This window comes from Dendrobates tinctorius, unplaced genomic scaffold (assembly GCF_039654945.1).
Source record: "Dendrobates tinctorius isolate UK_male_01 unplaced genomic scaffold, ASM3965494v1 ptg000083l, whole genome shotgun sequence".
Taxonomy (NCBI): Eukaryota; Metazoa; Chordata; class Amphibia; order Anura; family Dendrobatidae; genus Dendrobates; species Dendrobates tinctorius.
In genome coordinates, this window is record NW_027361751.1 from 7,970,667 (window position 1) to 7,989,463 (window position 18,797).

An 18,797-nucleotide genomic window follows, 5' to 3' on the forward strand; every position below is an offset into this window, starting at 1 on the left:
CCGGTATTCCTGTTCCATCCTGTTCCAGTCCTGCCATCCTACTCCAGTCCTTCCTCCGGTGTTCCAGTTCCATCCTGCTCCAGTCTTTCCGTCCTCCTTTATTCCAGTCTCCTGTGTTCCAACTCTGTCCTGTCATCTACACTTCAGTTCCTCCACATTCCAGTCTATAGTCTTACTCCATTCCTGTCTCCTGTGTTCCAGCCCTGTTCTGTCATCTACACTTCAGTCCCACTGTCCTACTCCAGTCCATCCTGAGCCGCCCCTCTTGGTACCGGCTACCGTGGTGCTCGAACCCCTGGGCCTGCTCCTAACGGTCCCTGTATAGGGATCGGTTCTACCTGGCAGCTCGCCCGGGGCCCCTCGGTGCCACGGCCCAGAGGGTCCACTCCTGGAGATTCTGGCTCCGGACCACCCACGCTAATAGTATGGCCACTCAGTTTATATGTTTCCCCTCCTTTTATTGTAGCGCTTTTCCATTAGCGACGCATGTCGCCACACTGCAGCGCTATTTATCCCTCTCTGCCTATCAAAACAGCATCCAGGTAATTCAACAGTGACTTTCTAATTATCTATACAGCTCTTAAGCATTTACATCTGGGCATTTCCTTCATAAAGATAGTCACTACATATGTACAGTATAGTAATACTTATTATGTGACCTCATATCTCTCTCTGTTTTTTTGCTTCCTCTCAGGAGGACCAGCGCACCCAAACCACCTGTATAATAAGCACTACCATGTTTTGTGTAGGCACAATCTGCACCCGTTTCTAAGGAGCACTCATATCCTTGCGCAACTTCAGTTTTTTCTTTAGTAACACTAAGTATTATTTAATGGTTGGTTTAATCATCTTTTCCTTAATATCGGTCTATACACATATATATTTTCCTCACAGAGAAAACATAGATTGCATATTCCTGGGGATCTCTCTCAAAGAGTCCAGGTTCTACTAGACGCTGATTTGACAGACTGTGTTTTCTTTGCCTGAATTTCCTCATTCAATTTGCATCATAAGATATTTAAGTCTTCTATGATATTGAAATATTTTTTCTTGTATATCTTCACAGCAATTCCTTTGAGAAACTCTGATGAAGGTCCATTATTGGGCCGAAAATGTTCAGTTAATGTTATCTGGATGCCAATAAATGGAATCACTTTTTTCACCAATCTGAGTGCGAAGTTCTTTGATATTTATGATACAGGCTGGATACCCTTACTTATGCACCTTCTACGGACCCATTGATTGAGTGCCTTGTTGTGTCTATCACACAGTAAATAAACCCCCACACAGTAATCACCCCCACAAAGCAGTAAATACTCCACACGCACAGTAACTATCATCCCTCCTTCCATCTTCAATGACTTCAGCTTCACTAATGTGGAGCACTTACAACCAATGCTCTCCGCACCAGAAAGTGACATCAGCGGCGTAATCACATGACCTGATCACGCTCTTGATGTCGCTCTGATTCGGTGGTCAGAGCTTCATTTGTACTCGCGTCTAAAAGATGCAAGCACAATTGGTCACTGGGAGCTGGCACTGCAGCTTCTCTGAGCCAGCTCAGAGAACCGCCAACTCACAGTCCTGGGGCCGGCAAAATGTAGCATCCAGGGGAGAACCTTCAGACCACCGCATTAAGCGGCCCGAATGCAACAACCTAGCAGCTACACCTAGGGCACATGCCTCGTGTGCCCTCCCCCCAGATATGCCAGTTACTGAACTGGCAGAATCTTGCTCTTGGTACCCGGTGAGCAGAAGCAAAGAGAAGGGGGACTCGGTCTGGGCCCCCTCATTCCTAATGTTCACCAGGCCCCATACACCAGTAAAGGCAGTAATGCCCTGATGGCAGCCCTGCTTATTAGTGTTTATACCACCTCATATGTAGTTCTTTATTTGCGGCATCAGTACTTTCCCAATAAATAAAAGTCTTGTGTATTGTTCCAGACAGACTCTATAAAAGAATCCTGTATTACCGGCTGACAAGTGAACACTGAACTGAAAACTTGAATGAATTAGTTGTTTTAGTGCCTGAAGTTCACTGAAATCTAATCACCATCGCGAAAAAGAACAGATGTGTTCCTTCCATCATTATATTGAGTATGGATTTGTCCTTACTGAAGATTTGAGGTTTAAAAAGTATTTTCTAAAAGCCTAAACAGCAAAAACAATAAAAATTTGCTAAATATACTAACTACTTTTGCCCATTGCGAGCTGCAGATCTCTTTTGTCCCCTGCTGCCTCCTCTGGATGATGCAGCATGATAATGCACCAAATTGGTGTGTGCAAGGTGGATGCTGTAGTCATGTGACATATTATTACTACAGACCAGGGATGGTGAGGGACTGAAGAGACCCAAACAATTATCACATGAAAAAAGTTAAATCTTTAAAGGGGTATAATATTGTGGAGACACTGGGGTCAGCGGGGGCTCTAGTCCACTAGACGAAACCACATGGACCAGGGCTCATCCCACCGAATGCCCGCTCTACTTTTACCTTGAGCATAATAGTACTCAGAAAAAAAAGGGTGAAGGTAAAACAGTGTGGGAATACTTTATTTAACCACCAAACAAGCAAATATCATATAAAACAGTCCCAGCAAAATACCTAAGATGGTGCAAAATTACAGAGTCTCATCCTTCCATTGAAATGCCGGGATAAGAGCAGCTGTGACTTCAGAGCTTCCAGGGCCGATTATCCTCACCTATGGCCCGCACAGAGAGGAAGTAACAACAAGCTTATGAAGCTGGCAGTTCATTGAGTTAAAAGGCTAGGTTACCGGAGGGTCACAACATGACTCCTCCGAACATCTCCATAGAGCCAGGTGACCGGTGGGTCACATTCCTGGTTTCCCCAAACATATTCATGGTGCTCAGGTGACCGGTGTGTCCAAATCTTCACTACCCCAAACGTATATGTGGGTCTCAATGATGGTCAATGGAGCAGATCTGTATCCTTTCTGCCGGTGCTGTGGTCCCCTAAGCTGGCATCTTGTAGAATGTCAAGTCTGTGTCCCTCGTAATGGAGCCATGATCTTGCAGCTGCCTTGTAGAGTGTTCCTGGCTGTAATTTTGTGAAGAGTCTCTGGTTCTCTGGATCCTTGGTTGCATGGATCTCTTGGGATATTTTGATGTCTTGTTACAGAGACATATCCCCTTTTTATAGTTCACAGCTGTTCTTCAAGCCATTGTTCACAGGTCAAGGGCAAGGAGTAATGAGATTAACTCTCATTGTTTGATTATTTAGTGTATCCTTCAAGATTTTCAAGTCAACAAACTGCATGGCCTGGTACAATGTGTAATCAACATATCAGTAGCCATAATTGTTCAGTGACCCTGCATCCTTGTTTTTCAAAGATAACATTACAATAAACTGCAGGAGCTGATATAAGAGCTAAATAAGAACCAGTCATCAATTTACAATATCAATTTAACCCTACAGGAAGAGTCAACATTTCAGTTTCTTGACTAAGTGAAGAAATAAACACATAAATTCACAACACAACATATAGATAACAACTTTTGCCTCCTGGCTTACTGAAAAAAGACGTCTGGATAATTAGGATTAAATGCTGTGTCGCCACAAATATGTTTATTTTTAGTAATTTACGTAATTAAGCATTACTTTGAAGACACAGTTAAGGTTTCTTTAGAATTGTGGAGTACTTTATAAATACTAATCTGTTCTGGATTGGCTAAAAAGTACACTTAATTAAAGTAATTATTGTTGACTATTTTTTACATAAAAATCTATAGTACGTGAAGATAGGAAATAATATATCTTATCTGAAAAATGTTTTCTTGGTTTTCCTCCTGAATTGGTAAGTCACTCTCAATTCATTGTTGAAATCTATCTTCAGTGAATACAGGTTTTTACATTACTGCCGGATGAGATGACAGCTGCTGCTCATGAATAGTGAAGGAAAATAGAGTATCTAGACACAGATATTCTGCAGAAAGTTCACATGAAACATCAGCTAATGTGCATCTACAATCAATAGTCCGCAGTGTGAAATCACCATAGACCGTCAATATGCTTAACAATCGCCGGTCGTTTAATAGCCTGTTCACACAAGCAGATCACGCTTCAGATGTGCACTGAATGATCTGTCATAAATCATTCAGAGCACACGGGTTGCCATTCTTTTCGGAAGTGAAGGTCATGTTTACTCAAGAACAGGGCTGCCACAGGAATTTCAGGGCCCCAAACTGGCTACATTTTTGGACCCCCTTGAGACTCCGCCTAGGCTCCACCCCAGCTCAGCCTCCACCCCTCAAGCCATCCACAGTCCCACCACTCACTCTTAAAAAACTCCACTTCTACACCACATCCTCACCAATCACACATTAGCAGTTCCCATTCAAAACCATACCACATACATAGCCATCAGTTTTTGTTTTGGCCAAAAGAATTTTTTTAATACACCATCACAACAAAGAAGACTCTTTTGGCCGATCTCTGCTGTACTGTAACCTATTAAACATTTTTAAACTATCCTGTACTCTTCTTAGGTACAGTTGTAGCCAAAAGTATTGACACCCCTGCAATTCTGTCAGATAATACTCAGTTTCTTCCTGAAAATGATTGCAAACACAAATTCTTTGGTATTATTATCTTCATTTAATTTGTCTTAAATGAAAAAACACAAAAAGAATTGTCCTAAAGCCAAATTGGATATAATTCCACACCAAACATAAAAAAGAGGGTGGACAAAAGTATTGGACTGTTCGAAAACTCATGTGATGCTTCTCTAATTTGTGTAATTAACAGCACCTGTAACTTACCTGTGGCACCTAACAGGTGTTGGCAATAACTAAATCACACTTGCAGCCAGTTGACATGGATTAAAGTTGACTCAACCTCTGTCCTGTGTCCTTGTGTGTACCACATTGAGCATGGAGAAAAGAAAGAAGACCAAAGAACTGTCTGAGGACTTGAGAAACCAAATTGTGAGGAAGCATGAGCAATCTCAAGGCTACAAGTCCATCTCCAAAGACCTGAATGTTCCTGTGTCTACCGTGCGCAGTGTCATCAAGAAGTTTAAAGCCCATGGCACTGTGTCTAACCTCCCTAGATATGGACGGAAAAGAAAAATTGACAAGAGATTTCAACGCAAGATTGTGCGGATGTTGGATAAAGAACCTCGACTAACATCCAAACAAGTTCAAGCTGCCCTGCAGTCCGAGGGTACAACAGTGTCAACCCGTACTCTCCGTCGACATCTGAATGAAAAGGGACTGTATGGTAGGAGACCCAGGAAGACCCCACTTCTTACCCCGAGACATAAAAAAGCCAGGCTGGAGTTTGCCAAAGCTTACCTGAAAAAGCCTGAAACGTTTTGGAAGAATGTTCTCTGGTCAGATGAGACAAAAGTAGAGCTTTTTGGGCAAAGGCATCAACATAGAGATTACAGGAGAAAAAAAGAGGCATTCAAAGAAAAGAACACGGTCCCTACAGTCAAACATGGCGGAGGTTCCCTGATGTTTTGGGGTTGCTTTGCTGCCTCTGGCACTGGACTGCTTGACCGTGTGCATGGCATTATGAAGTCAGAAGACTACCAACAAATTTTGCAGCATAATGTAGGGCCCAGTGTGAGAAAGCTGGGTCTCCCTCAGAGGTCATGGGTCTTCCAGCAGGACAATGACCCAAAACACACTTCAAAAAGCACTAGAAAATGGTTTGAGAGAAAGCACTGGAAACTTCTAAGGTGGCGAGCAATGAGTCCAGACCTGAATCCCATAGAACACCTGTGGAGAGACCTAAAAATGGCAGTTTGGAGAAGGCACCCTTCAAATATCAGGGACCTGGAGCAGTTTGCCAAAGAAGAATGGTCTAAAATTCCAGCAGAGCATTGTAAGAAACTCATTGATGGTTACCGGAAGCGGTTGGTCGCAGTTATTTTGGCTAAAGGTTGTGCAACCAAGTATTAGGCTGAGGCCGCCAATTTCTTTTGTCTGGCCCATTTTTGGAGTTTTGTGTGAAATGATCAATGTTTTGCTTTTTGCTTCATTCTCTTTTGTGTTTTTTCATTTAAGACAAATTAAATGAAGATAATAATACCAAAGAATTTGTGTTTGCGATCATTTTCAGGAAGAAACTGAGTATTATCTGACAGAATTGCAGGGGTGTCAATACTTTTGGCCACAACTGTATATACTTTTATTTATTTTTCTTTAAGGGAATGACTTGCATACATTTTTTAAAAATGATCAATAATACCACATACAAGGGAAAAATACCATCACATCATAGCCACCAAATAGTGACTGAATAATACCATATACTAGGAACAAATACCACCACTCCATGATCAGATCACACATTTTCACAACATTCTGACCAAATAATACCAAATGCTTAGGGATTAATACCTCCACACCATGACCAGACCACATATTAACATCACATAGTGATCGAATAATCCTACATACAAGGAACAAAAACCGCCACACCATGGCCAGACCACATATTACCTCCACATAGTGACTGAATATTACAATACTGATTATTTATTAAAAAAAAAACACAATACTAATATTACCATAAGTGCCATTATATACAGGATCTCTGTATATAGTGTACAGGTAATGCAGGGATCACCAGTGACATTATACACAAGAGTTCTACCTATAGTATCAGTGTACATGTAATACAATGCCTTTATACACAGGAGCTCTGTGTATAGTGTATAGTGTACAGATAATACAATGATCACCAGTGACATACACAGAAGTAGAGATGAACCGACTTTCCCTTTTTTCGGGTCGAGTCGGGTTCGGACCACCCGACTTTCGCAAAAGTCGAGTCGAATGCATTCGGCCGATTATCGTGAAAAGTCGAAGGCCGACTGAAACACGAAACCCAATGCAAGTCAATGGGAAAGAAAAGTCGGCAGTGAGTGGAGGACAGGAAACACACCCACAGTGCCCATTTTAATGCCAAAAACATCAATTCTTTTTACTTAAGCTTGTCAACCTTAATTTACTTTGTAATTATAGTTAGGCATTGAAAACTGGGGGTTATTTGGCTAAAGTTGTGGGGGGGTAGGGCTGGCTCCAGATTTTCGTGGGCCCAGGGAACAAAGAGTGTCAATGGGCTCCTTTAACACATGCCACAATTCATGATCCTCTGATACGGCAGAGAAATAGCAGTATAGTACAATGGAAAATACTTCACTTCTTACATCACATGACTGATATCCATTTAAAATTCTCCAATAGCTCCAAAAACGGACAGTATATTACTCCATACAGTATTTTGGCCACCGCATAGTACGCCATACAGAGTAATGAGGCCCATATATTTCTCCATACAGAATCATTTGTCCCATATAATGTTCCATACAGTATATGATGAGTTCCACATAATGCTACAGTATATGTTGGTCCCCATGGAAGAAGCTCCACTGTCTTATGGACCCAAATAATGCTCCATATATAATGGGCCCTATTTCTAATGCTCCAGTGTATAATGGGCCCTGTAAATGCCGCTCCAGTGTCTGATGTCCCCCATTTGGAAAGCTCCAGCATATGATGGGCCTCACGGATGATGCTCTAGTGTACGATTGGTCCAAATAATGCTCCATATATAATCTGCCCCATTTACAATGCTCCAGTATATGATGGGTCCCATGGATGATGCTCCAGTGTCTTATGGGCCCAAATAATGCTCCATATATAATGGGCACCATTTCTAATGCTCCAGTGTATAATGGGCCCTATAAATGCTGCTCCAGTGTCTGATGTCCACCTTTGGAATGCTCCAGTGTATTGTGGGCCCCATATATCATTCTCCAGAGTATAGTGCTCCCCAAAAATTGGTCCCTACCTTTAAAACAATTAAATAAGTCTCCTCGCTAGGGAATCCCTGTACTCTGGACTCCTCGTCGTCCCCATCTTCCATCTCTCTGCACTTGGATTGTTTAGGCAGAGGGCGTACAGACGTGATGTCATCGCGCTCTCTGATGAGAATGTCACTGTCAGGAAATGCGGAAGACATCACGGTGGTGGAGCAGGGAGAGGTAAGTATATCAACTTTGCAAGTACTGTGATCCAGAGCAAGCAGTGGGGGCCCACTCGTTGGCGACAGCACTGGCACAGGGCCCCTCATAGTACAGCGGTGTATCTGATGGCAGGTGGGCCCTCCCACCGGCAGAGACACTTTTGCATACTATGAGGGGCCCTGTGCCAGTGCCATCGCCCATGAGTATGCCCCCCCACCTGCTGAAGGAACCTGCACTTTCATCTGCACCTTCCTCTTTGTCCCTGTGTAAGGTGGTATAGTATGCGGGAAGGGGAACCTGAGTTTCATCATGTCAGATTCTGGCTGTGTAGAGTGCGAGGGGAATGTAGTGGTCTGGGTCAATGTACCAGCAGAATCATCTAGCAGTGGCTGGGCATCAGTGCACTTATGGCACCCCCAGGAGTACGGTCGCCACAGTGGCATTACCTTCCTCCTAGGGAGTGTGATGTCATGCTTGGGAGCAACGAAGGATCTCTCTAGCAGTTAAACCAACACACAACACAGTTCCCACTCCAGGCCAGCAGGGAGAGCTCTGAACCTGACTGCTGAGGAGCTGCTCTCTATGGTCGGGAGGAGGGAAGTTAGGGCAGTCTGCGAAGGGAAGGGAAATTGTGTGGACGTGAGAAGGGGAGCTGGAGGATAAGCAGAGTTAAGGCTCACTCCTAGCTGGAGCGCATGGTCCGAATTCTGGTCTCCGAGTTTGTAGGGACACTGATGGTCCTGCAGCAGAAACCGGAGGAAGTAGCAGCTGTAAATGCTCTGTTCCCAACTAAGGCTTGGAAGCCCCAGCAGCAACATGTGTGAGCCAGAAGGAAAAGGCTATGGCTGCCTGCCATATGAGAAAGTTCCAAAAGAGAGTCAACAGGGGGAACTTCAGTGAACTCAGTACTGCGAGTACCTCAGATAAGCGCTAGAACGGAGGCCACACTACCTATCTGCAGAGAGAGAATTCCTAATTTGCTTCCAGGCTGACCAACTCCTTCTCCTTCTGTACTCTGGGTCCTGGACGGCACTTAGGCTGGTTTCACATTTGCGTTTTTTAGCGCTGGAAAAAAACGCACACCTGCGCATGCGTTTTTTCCCCTATATTTAACATGGGTGCGCATACCTGCGCGCTGGTAAGCGCATGTATGCGATTTTCATGCGCTGCGTTTTTTTGAGGTGTGCGTTGGGATTTTCCAGACGCAGCATGTTGCATTTTTTGGCCCTGCAAAAAAGCGCATGCGCACATATGCGCACGTTTTGCGCTAAAAATGGCCATTATAGCCTATGGATGCGCATATGTGCGCACTGGCATGCTCATGTATGGGTTTTTTTGCATATGCGTTTTTTTTTTTAAACCATGGAATTTAGGGGTTTGGGTTAGAGTTAGGGTTAGTTAAGGGGGTTTAGGGTTAGGGTTATGGTCAGGGTCAGGGTTAGGGTTGGGGTTTGGGTCAGGGTTAGGGTTAAGTATGGTTTTGTTAAGGATTAGGGTCATGGTTAGGGTCAGGATTAAGGTTAAGTATGGTTTTGTTAAGGGTTAGGGTCAGGGTTAGGGTTAGGGTTAGGGTTAGGGTCAGGGTTAGGGTTAGGGTTAGGGTTAGGGTCAGGGTTAGGGTCAGGATTAGGGTTAAGTATGGTTTTGTTAAGGATTAGGGTCATTGTTAGGGTCAGGATTAGGGTTAAGTATGGTTTTGTTAAGGGTTAGGGTCAGGGTTAGGGTTAGGGTTAGGGTTAGGGTCAGGGTTAGGGTTAGGGTTAGGGTTAGGGTCAGGGTTAGGGTCAGGATTAGGGTTAAGTATGGTTTTGTTAAGGATTAGGGTCATGGTTAGGGTCAGGATTAGGGTTAAGTATGGTTTTGTTAAGGGTTAGGGTCAGGGTTAGGGTTAGGGTTAGGGTTAGGGTTAGGGTCAGGGTTAGGGTCAGGATTAGGGTTAAGTATGGTTTTGTTAAGGGTTAGGGTCAGGGTTAGGGTCAGGGTTAGGGTTAAGGTTAGGGTCAGGGTTAGGGTTAGGGTTAGGGTTAGGGTCAGGGTTAGGGTTAGGGTTAGGGTCAGGGTTAGGGTTAGGGTTAGGGTTAGTTAGGGTTTAGGGTTTGGGTTAGGGTTAAGTATGATTTGGTTAAGGGTTAGGGTCAGGGTTAGGGTTAGGGTTAGGGTTAGGGTCAGGGTTAGGGTTAGTAAAGTCATGGTTTGGGTAGTGTGAGGGGCCACCTAAAAATGTTGGAAAAAAACGCAAACGCGGTAAAAACGCACTAAAAACGCATACAAACGCATAAAAACGCTGCGTTTTTTTCATGCATGCTCATAAAAATGCTTGAAAAAAACGCAGCAGTTGTATGCTTATGTATGCGTTTTTTCAATGCGTTTTTTTGCGGGAAAAACGCGCTGCAAAAAAAAGCAAGTGTGAAACTAGCCTTACCAAGTACAGATAAAGGAACTGCACGACTGTGTCTGTCATCTTTCTCCTGCGCCTGGTGCACGGCTCTGCTACATCCTGCACTGCACACCATCTACCAACTCTTTCATCTGACCTGCGACTACGGCCCTACCTGTGCAGGGCTTCTACATCTTAGCTGCACCACAACATCTGTCCCAGAGAAGCAACACTGCAGCACTGGTCAATCTGATCAGAAACCACAGGTGGCGTCACGTATCATTCACCTATAAACGTTATTCACCCCTTTGCATGGACACCCAGGGCCACGGACCGGGTGACACATTGTGACACATCCCTCTGAGACACCGGCCCGGTTCCGATTAACCCCACTGTCCTGGCTGCCGACCCACACTCCATATCAGATTCATCTTGGACTGGGGAATTCACGATTTGACTTGATAACCCAGGCATGGTATGTGAGAAAGAGCTACATGTACTAATGTGAAGTGTGGCGTCCTGCATCATTCACTTTTGGTGGGGGTGAAGGACACAAGGAAAGGGGTTCTTCCTGACCAGGAGCCAGCACTTGACGACTCAGTGCTTGCGTTTTTTTGAAACTTCAGAAGAGGAGGGCATATTAGCTGGAGTCTGTTTCGGCAATGTAACCAAAACCAGTTCATGATGCTCTGGCTTTAAAAGTCGTTAACCTACTCCCAGAGAAGGTAGCCTTCCAGGCCTTCCGGAGCCAGACCATGACGCAGGCTCAACACCTCCTGCCTTACCTGCTATTGTGCTTTTGTCACTACCAGCAGATGCACCACCACCATCAGTACCAGCTGGCCCCCCCACGCCCACGTCTGCGGCCTCTTCCACCATACTTACAAATTTTGGAGAAAATGGACCCAAAATAACATCAGATATATGGTACTGTATCAGAAGCGTACAGCTGTATACAGTCAAAGGATAATTGAAAATCTCCGTATATATTTCATGAGTCACACAGAGACGCTCACAGGCTCAGTATGGATTAGACAAGAATATAAAAAGTAGAAAAAGGGTACAGTATCATCACATAGCAGGTATATATAGTTGTTAGGAACGGCGGGACGCACTAAATAAAATAATAATAAAGTGCGTTCGCCGCTCGGGGTCCACCGTGCAGTAGGTGGTATAACTGCTGTTAAGTGGTGGCAGACAAGCATTATGGCGGTATGATGCACACGGGTTAAACTTCACCCGGAGTGCGCAGAGCGGCCTCTGTTCACACACAGAGGTGCCGCAACAAAAAACATACAAAACGCTGAGCCTGTTAGTGATACAGGCTTCAGGTAGATGCACACACGGTATCTGGTCATAGGAGCAGGACCCAAGACAGAGGAGCTGTGACCCACTAGACCTGCCATGTGTGCGGCATCGCTTCAGCGGATGCCAAAGAGGGCTGCAACTGCAGCACGGCGTAGGACACTGCCGCTTGACGACAAAGCAGAAAGCAAGCGCAATATCGGACGCTAGAGTAGCGGTGCGGTGAGCACAGTGGCTTAAGGCTTGCCACTGACTGGCGCTGACTGCCAAACTAATTCCCTATCCACATGCTTATTATTAGAGGGAAGGGGTTTCAAATGAGTCAGTCACCAGAATCATGCATCCGTCACCATTCACACATAGCAAGTATAGTCTATACTAGCACATGGCGGAACGGCCATGCGCACTTTTTATAGCTGTGCGGGACCTTCCAGATCTCCGAGATAGATCAATGAGATCTGGAATAGGACCTGGACCATGACTCCCGATCACCAATGGGAGATCGCCTTGAGAGCATGCCCAGTAGGAGCACAGAGGGACTTAGTCTCTGGAGCGGTCTGCTGCAAAGTAATCTCCTCTGCAGTAGAAAGACAGCAGGAGACAGCAGAATGTGAGGCTCTGGATTCCTGCAGAGCAGACGCAGAAACTTGACGCCTAACAATAGTATAGTTTAAACATTCTAAATCTCCGTATATATTTCAGGAGGCAGACACAGACGCTCTCAGGCTCAGTATGGATTACAACACAATATAAAAAGCCGTAAAACGGTAATGGATCTGAAGCGTACAGCTGTATACAGTGTAGGGGTCATTGTCAATCTCAGTATTTATTTCCAGAGTCAGAAACAGACTTTCACTTGGTCAGTTTGGATTAGACCAGAATATAAAAAGCAGTAAATGGGTAATGTATCACAAGTGTAGAGCTGTATACAGTGTTGGGGTAATTTTTAAATCTACATATAAATTGCAGGAGTAACCCACAGACTCTCACACGCTCAGGATGGATCACACCACAATATAAAAAGAAGATCTGCAAGAAATAATCACAAATGTGGGCCAATGTTCCAGGTGTCAATGATACACTTAGAGTGGTGGGTGGAAGAGGACTTTCTGGCTGAAAGGGTACAGTATCACCAGATACCAGGTATATATAGCATAGTTTAAGCATTAAAAATGTACGTCTATATATCAGGAGTAGCGTTGAGCCACCCCGCTAGTGTTCGAGTTCGGTTCGGTTCGTCGAACAGGAGGCAAGTTCGTCGAATGTTCGTCGAACATTCACCGAACACCGTCAAACCCCATTGAAAACAATGGCAGGCAAACACAAACACATACAAACACATACAAAACACATACAAAACACCTTAAAAGGGCCCCAAAGCAGAGAAAATGCTCAGAAGACACAAATAACATATGGAAAAGGGCAACTACATATAGAAAAGAGTTGGAGGAGTAAAAGGAGGAGGAGGAGACACAGATATAGGCATGTCATGCCCTTATAAAGTCAAGAAAGGCTGCAATAAAAATCTAAAATAAAAGAAATTCTAAAATTCTAAAATTGAAGACGATCATATACCGTCGGACTTCCCACCATAAATTACGCCAACTGCCGATCGGGCGGCGTTATTCCCACGACCCTCCGAACAGCGTCCGGGGGCAGTATGGTTGCAAAGCTGAACCTTAAAGGAATGTCCAGAAGGGCACCACCAGGAGTGTAGCCTGCGGCTTAATTGGACTCCACACGGGCAACCTCAACCATGCCAGCCACGGGAAGGATGGACAAATTGCAAGCTTTCTCGATTCTGTGGGTGGTGGTGCATGGCCATTTTTAGTTGTGCTAGCGATTTGTCAGCTTAATTCTGTTAACGAACGAGACTCCAGCATGCCACCCGCGGTCCGCGTCAAGCTTACTAGAGGGACACGCGAGGCTCTGTCACGTGAGATCGAGCAATAACAGGTCTGTCATGCCCTTACATGTCCGGGGCTGCACGCGCGCTACACTGAAAGGACCGAGAAAATATGGAACATCTTCCCCTGATGAAGCTGCAAGGTGTAGCAACACGCGTAGGGACGGGCAGTGCAATATAACATTAATCATTGGTGAGTATGGCCATTTCTGCATTGATATAATATGCATGGAACCACAGTATTTGACACAGTATTAGGTGCTCACATGTCTTTGCATTGCCAGGGGTGATATTTCTTATTATGGGCTCTTATTTATTGTGCCATATGTTGACAAATGTATGTTTTTATTTTTAAGAATTACGTATTTACTATCATAATGATTTTCTGCATACTTGGTAGGATGTTAATTGTATCAAGACCATAACATCACTTGCTATTGTAATAAAGCAGATTATATTGTTTGTCAACATATTGTTGCTATCTATGTCACACAGCCTGCACAATGGTTTTAAAAAATTTTAAATGGTTTTAATTAGTGTGTGCACTATTGTTACAATAAAGCCTTTTTTCACTTTGTTAATCAGGTGGTTGCGCCTTATTGTGCCGTCTTTCTTCTTTTTTGTTCCCATACACTGAAAGGACCAGCATGTGTCGCTTACAGGTGCGGATAACCCGCTGAACCCCGTTAGTGATGGGGATCTGGGATTCCAATTCTTCCCCACGAACGAGGATTTCCCAGTAAGTGCAGGTCAACCGGAATTCCGGAATTAGGCCTAACCGGCATTCCAGAAAGAATGTGAAAAAATTAAGTGTCCAAACCACAGGTGCTGTAGCTTGTTTAACAGCTGGGCTTTTCTGCTGAGTAGCACACAGTGCTACAAGGCCCAAAAGGATATTCTGGACAAGATGCGGTAAAAATTTATTAGAAACACACACGGTGTAGCTCCTTGACAGGTGTACTACACCGCTGGCTACCAGACACCGCTACTATGCCATGAAACTGTCTATTAACATTGAAAACCATTATTAATGTGAAAATAAAGTTACGCTTTTGGTGAACGAACCTTTCTCGAACGGAATCTCGAACAGCCGAATTTTAAGCAAAGTGTTCGAGTTTGACGAACGGCTCGAACACTGCCCAAAACAGCTCGAATTTGAGCTTGGCGAACAGTTCAACTCGAACAACGCTCATCTCTAATCAGGAGGCAGACTCAGACGGTCTCAGGCCCAGTATGGATTCGACAAGATTGTAGAAAGTTTAGAAAAGGTACAGTATCACCGGATACCAGGTATATATAGCATAGTTTACACATTAAAAATCTATGTCTATATATCAGGAGGCAGACTGAGACGGTCTCAGGCCCAGTATGGATTCGACTAGATTGTAGAAAGTTGAGAAAGGGTACAGTATCACCGGATAACAGGTATATATAGCATAGTTTAAACATTAAAAATCTCCGTGTATATTTCCGGAGTCCAACAAAGACACAGCCTTAGTATGGATTAGACAAGAATCTAAAAAGTAGAAAAAGGGTAATGTATTCGAAGCGTACACCAGTATACACTGTTGGGGTATTTTTAATTCTTCATATATATTTCAGTCTCAGTAAGACAGTCCAGACTCTCCACAAGAGGAAACAAGGTGGATACAAGTACAGACGGAAAGTTGAGTGATTGCAGAAATTTTGGAATTACTAATCATGGGAAAAACTCCCGGGAGAATTCTCAGAGGCGATGCTGACCCTCAATTATTTTGTCTGTGGATAGAGTGAAAACAGTTCTTTGTGAAGAAAGGGTTGCTGTATCGCAGTACCGTGGATCCCATCACCGTTACTCATATCCATCAAATTGTGATCAAAGGGAGAGATGTAGACATGGTCCTCACTGCCTATCATGATCTGTCAGGTAATTTTGGAGTGCAAAAGACAGAAGCCACAGGCAGTAGGTGATACTATTGGATTGGCATGAGAGGACACATTTAAAAATGTGGGCAGGAATGTCACACGTCTGTGAGTAGGAAAACTGTGAAATCTGATGATAAACCACCACTGCATCTCATTGTGAGTCGACGTCCATAACAAATGGAAGCCATTGATCATCTGAAGATGGAGCCCAGCAGGACAGGGCATAGCTACTTCTTAACCATCATCTATCAGATCACCAAATTTGTAGTGGCAGTCCCAGTGAAGGATTTAACAGCCCAGACAACACAGCGGTGGAGCAGGGAGAGGTAAGTATTGCAAGTGCTGGGGCTCTGAGCAAGCAGGGGGGGCCCACTCATGGGCGGTGGTACTGGCACAGGGCCCTTCATAGTACGCCGGTGTGTCTGATGGCGGGTGTGCACCCCCACCGTCAGAGACACTTGATTGTACTATGAGGGACCCTGTGCCAGTGCCGTCGCCCAAGAGTGGGCCCACCCACCTGTCCAGGGCAACGGCACTCGCACGGGTGCGTGCGCCAGGTGGTGACCCCGGCCCTGGGGGGGAGGCAGCCCAGTTAGGGAGGTTGAAAAAATGGCATATGTTGATGTTGGACATTCAGCAGCTGCAAATGGAGGAATTGGAGAAGTCCGAGGAAGAGGAGGACAAAAGCGAGCCATTTTTCTGGCAACCTATGTGTCAGCAGGGGAAGGTGGGACAAAATCCTTTGAAACCCATGCATGGTTTATTTTAATGAAGGTTAGATCATCAACATTTTGGGTCGATAGACGGGTCCTTTTTTCTGTCAGGATTGATCAAGCAGCACTGAAGACTCTTTCGAATAGCACACGAGCAGCAGGGCAAGCGAGCTCCTGTAAGGCATATTGTGCCAATTCAGGCCAGGTGTCCAGTTTACAGGCCCAATAGTCAAAGGGGAATGACCTGTGAGGGAGAACATCGATATGGGAGAAGTAGTTTGTAACCATAGTTGACAACTGCTGTCTCCTGTCACTTTCAATCGATGCAGTATTACCAGTCGTGTGAGCGGTACTTGAAAATCAGTCCACAACATGGTCATGAAACCCCTGTCTCCAACGTCACTTCGGATGTGTGCACCACGAACACCTCTTCCATGTTGCCCCCTACACCTCTGCCAAGCTGCCCCCGGCCCGTACGGCTCGTGTGAGAACCATCACCGCTGCTGTGTGCTGGGAATGCCTCAAGCAACCGATTTACCAGAGTTGCTTGTTTATTAGCCAATATTAGGTCAAGGTTCTCCTGTGGCATGATGTTTTGGAATTTGCCTTTATAGCATGGATCCAGGATGCAGGCCAACCAGTAGTCATCATCGTTCATCATTTTGGCAATGCAGGGGTCCCTTTTTAGGATCTGCAAGGCATAATCACACATGTGGGCCAATGTTCCAGGTGTCAATGATGCACTGCGAGTGCAGGGTGGAGGAGCACTTTCTGGCAAATCAACATCCCTCCAGTCACACTCAAACCCTGTACCTGACCTTGCCATGCCAACATTTTCTCTTGCCCCCTGAGAAGCATCCTCCTCACCTAAATAATCATCCCCATCATCCTCCTCCTCCTCCTCCTCTTCTTCCTCCACCTCATCCAGGAGAGTTCCCTGAGCAGAAAATGGCTGACTGTTATCAAGGCTTCCTGCTATGAATGAGTCACCGAGGAGGAAAAACAAAAACAAGCTAAGCCCCAGAAAACCAGAGAGGTTGGTAACTAAGCGGATTGCAGACCCCTGATCCTATCCACACAACTAGCAGTAGCCGTGGAGCGTACCTACGATGATCCTAGATGCCTCGTCACAGCCGGAGAACTAAATAAGCCTAAAGCAAGAAAAGGGGAAATCTAAACTGCCCCAGAGCAGACCCCAAAGCAATAGACAGCCCCCAAACATGTATTGTCGGTGAGACAAGATGAAAACACAAACACAGATAGAAAAATAGGCTGAGCAAACAATGGGGCCCACACTAACTAGAAAGGACAGGAAAGAAACGATGCTGTCTGCAATCACGCACAAAACCCTGCCAAAAAATGTCCAACACTTTCTGATAACAAAAACTCTGAAGTCACTAGACTTCAATTCCCTATATCAGCACTCTGGTATATTCTGAAGACAGAGCAAAAAGAGACCAATCTGATCAGGGACAAAAAGCAAACTGGCATAAACAGAGACATAAGAATGGAAATTCAGCACAGCCCCAGCAAGGGCTGGCTGACCACAAAAACTGAGTAAACCAGACCAAATCTCATGTGAAAAAAGAGCAGAGCACACTTAGCTTGAGAAGGCAGGAACAGAACTGGAAACCAGAACCTCAGGTCAGGAAAAAAATCACCAGCACAAAATTAGGGAGTCGGCTGTCTTAAATCCAGTCAGAGACTCCTGATGTCCAATCACAGTCCTCCTCCTCAGGTGGCAGGTCTCTGCCATTTAGATCAGCTTCATTACCTGCTGTCACCACCAGAGGGAGCCCGGATGGAGAACTCACGACTCCTTTGTCAACACAGCCAGCTACACCACCCTCACCAGAAGCCAGAGGTAAACCAGAAAATGAGTTCACAACAGCTTCCCTCCTCCTCTTCCTCTTCCTCCTCGGCTGCAGATGCCTGCTCCTTAATGTGCGTCAAAGTTTGCATGAGCAGACGCATAAGTGGGATGCTCATGCTTGCGATGGCGTCGTCTGCGTTTACCAGCCATGTGCATTCCTCAAAACACTGAAGGACTTTACAGAGGTCTTTCACCTTCGACCACTGCACACCCGACAACTCCATGTCTGCCCTCAAACTGCCTGCCCGTGTATCCTCCCACAAAAGCATTGCAGCATGCCTCTGTTCGCACAGCCTCTGAACCATGTGCAAGGGTGGAGTTCCACTTTGTTGCAACGTCGATAATTAGGCAGTGCTTGGGAAGGTGGAGCAATCGCTGTAGTTTCTGCATACAACTGGAGTGTACGGGCGACCGTCGGATGTGCGAGCACAGTCTTCGCACCTTATGGAGCAGGGCTGTTAACTCCGGATAATTATTGAGGAAGCACTGCACCACCAGGTTCAAGGTGTGAGCCAGGCAAGGTATGTGTCTGAGTTTTGAAAGGGCTATAGCTGCCACAAAATTCTGGCCACTATCTCTAACTACCTTGCCTGCCTCAAGATGTAGACTGCCCAGCCATGACTCAGTTTGCCGCTGCAAGTAGTCGGCCAGTACCTCCGCGGTGTGTCTGTTGTCGCCCAAGCACATCATCTTCAACACAGCCTGACGCTTACCACT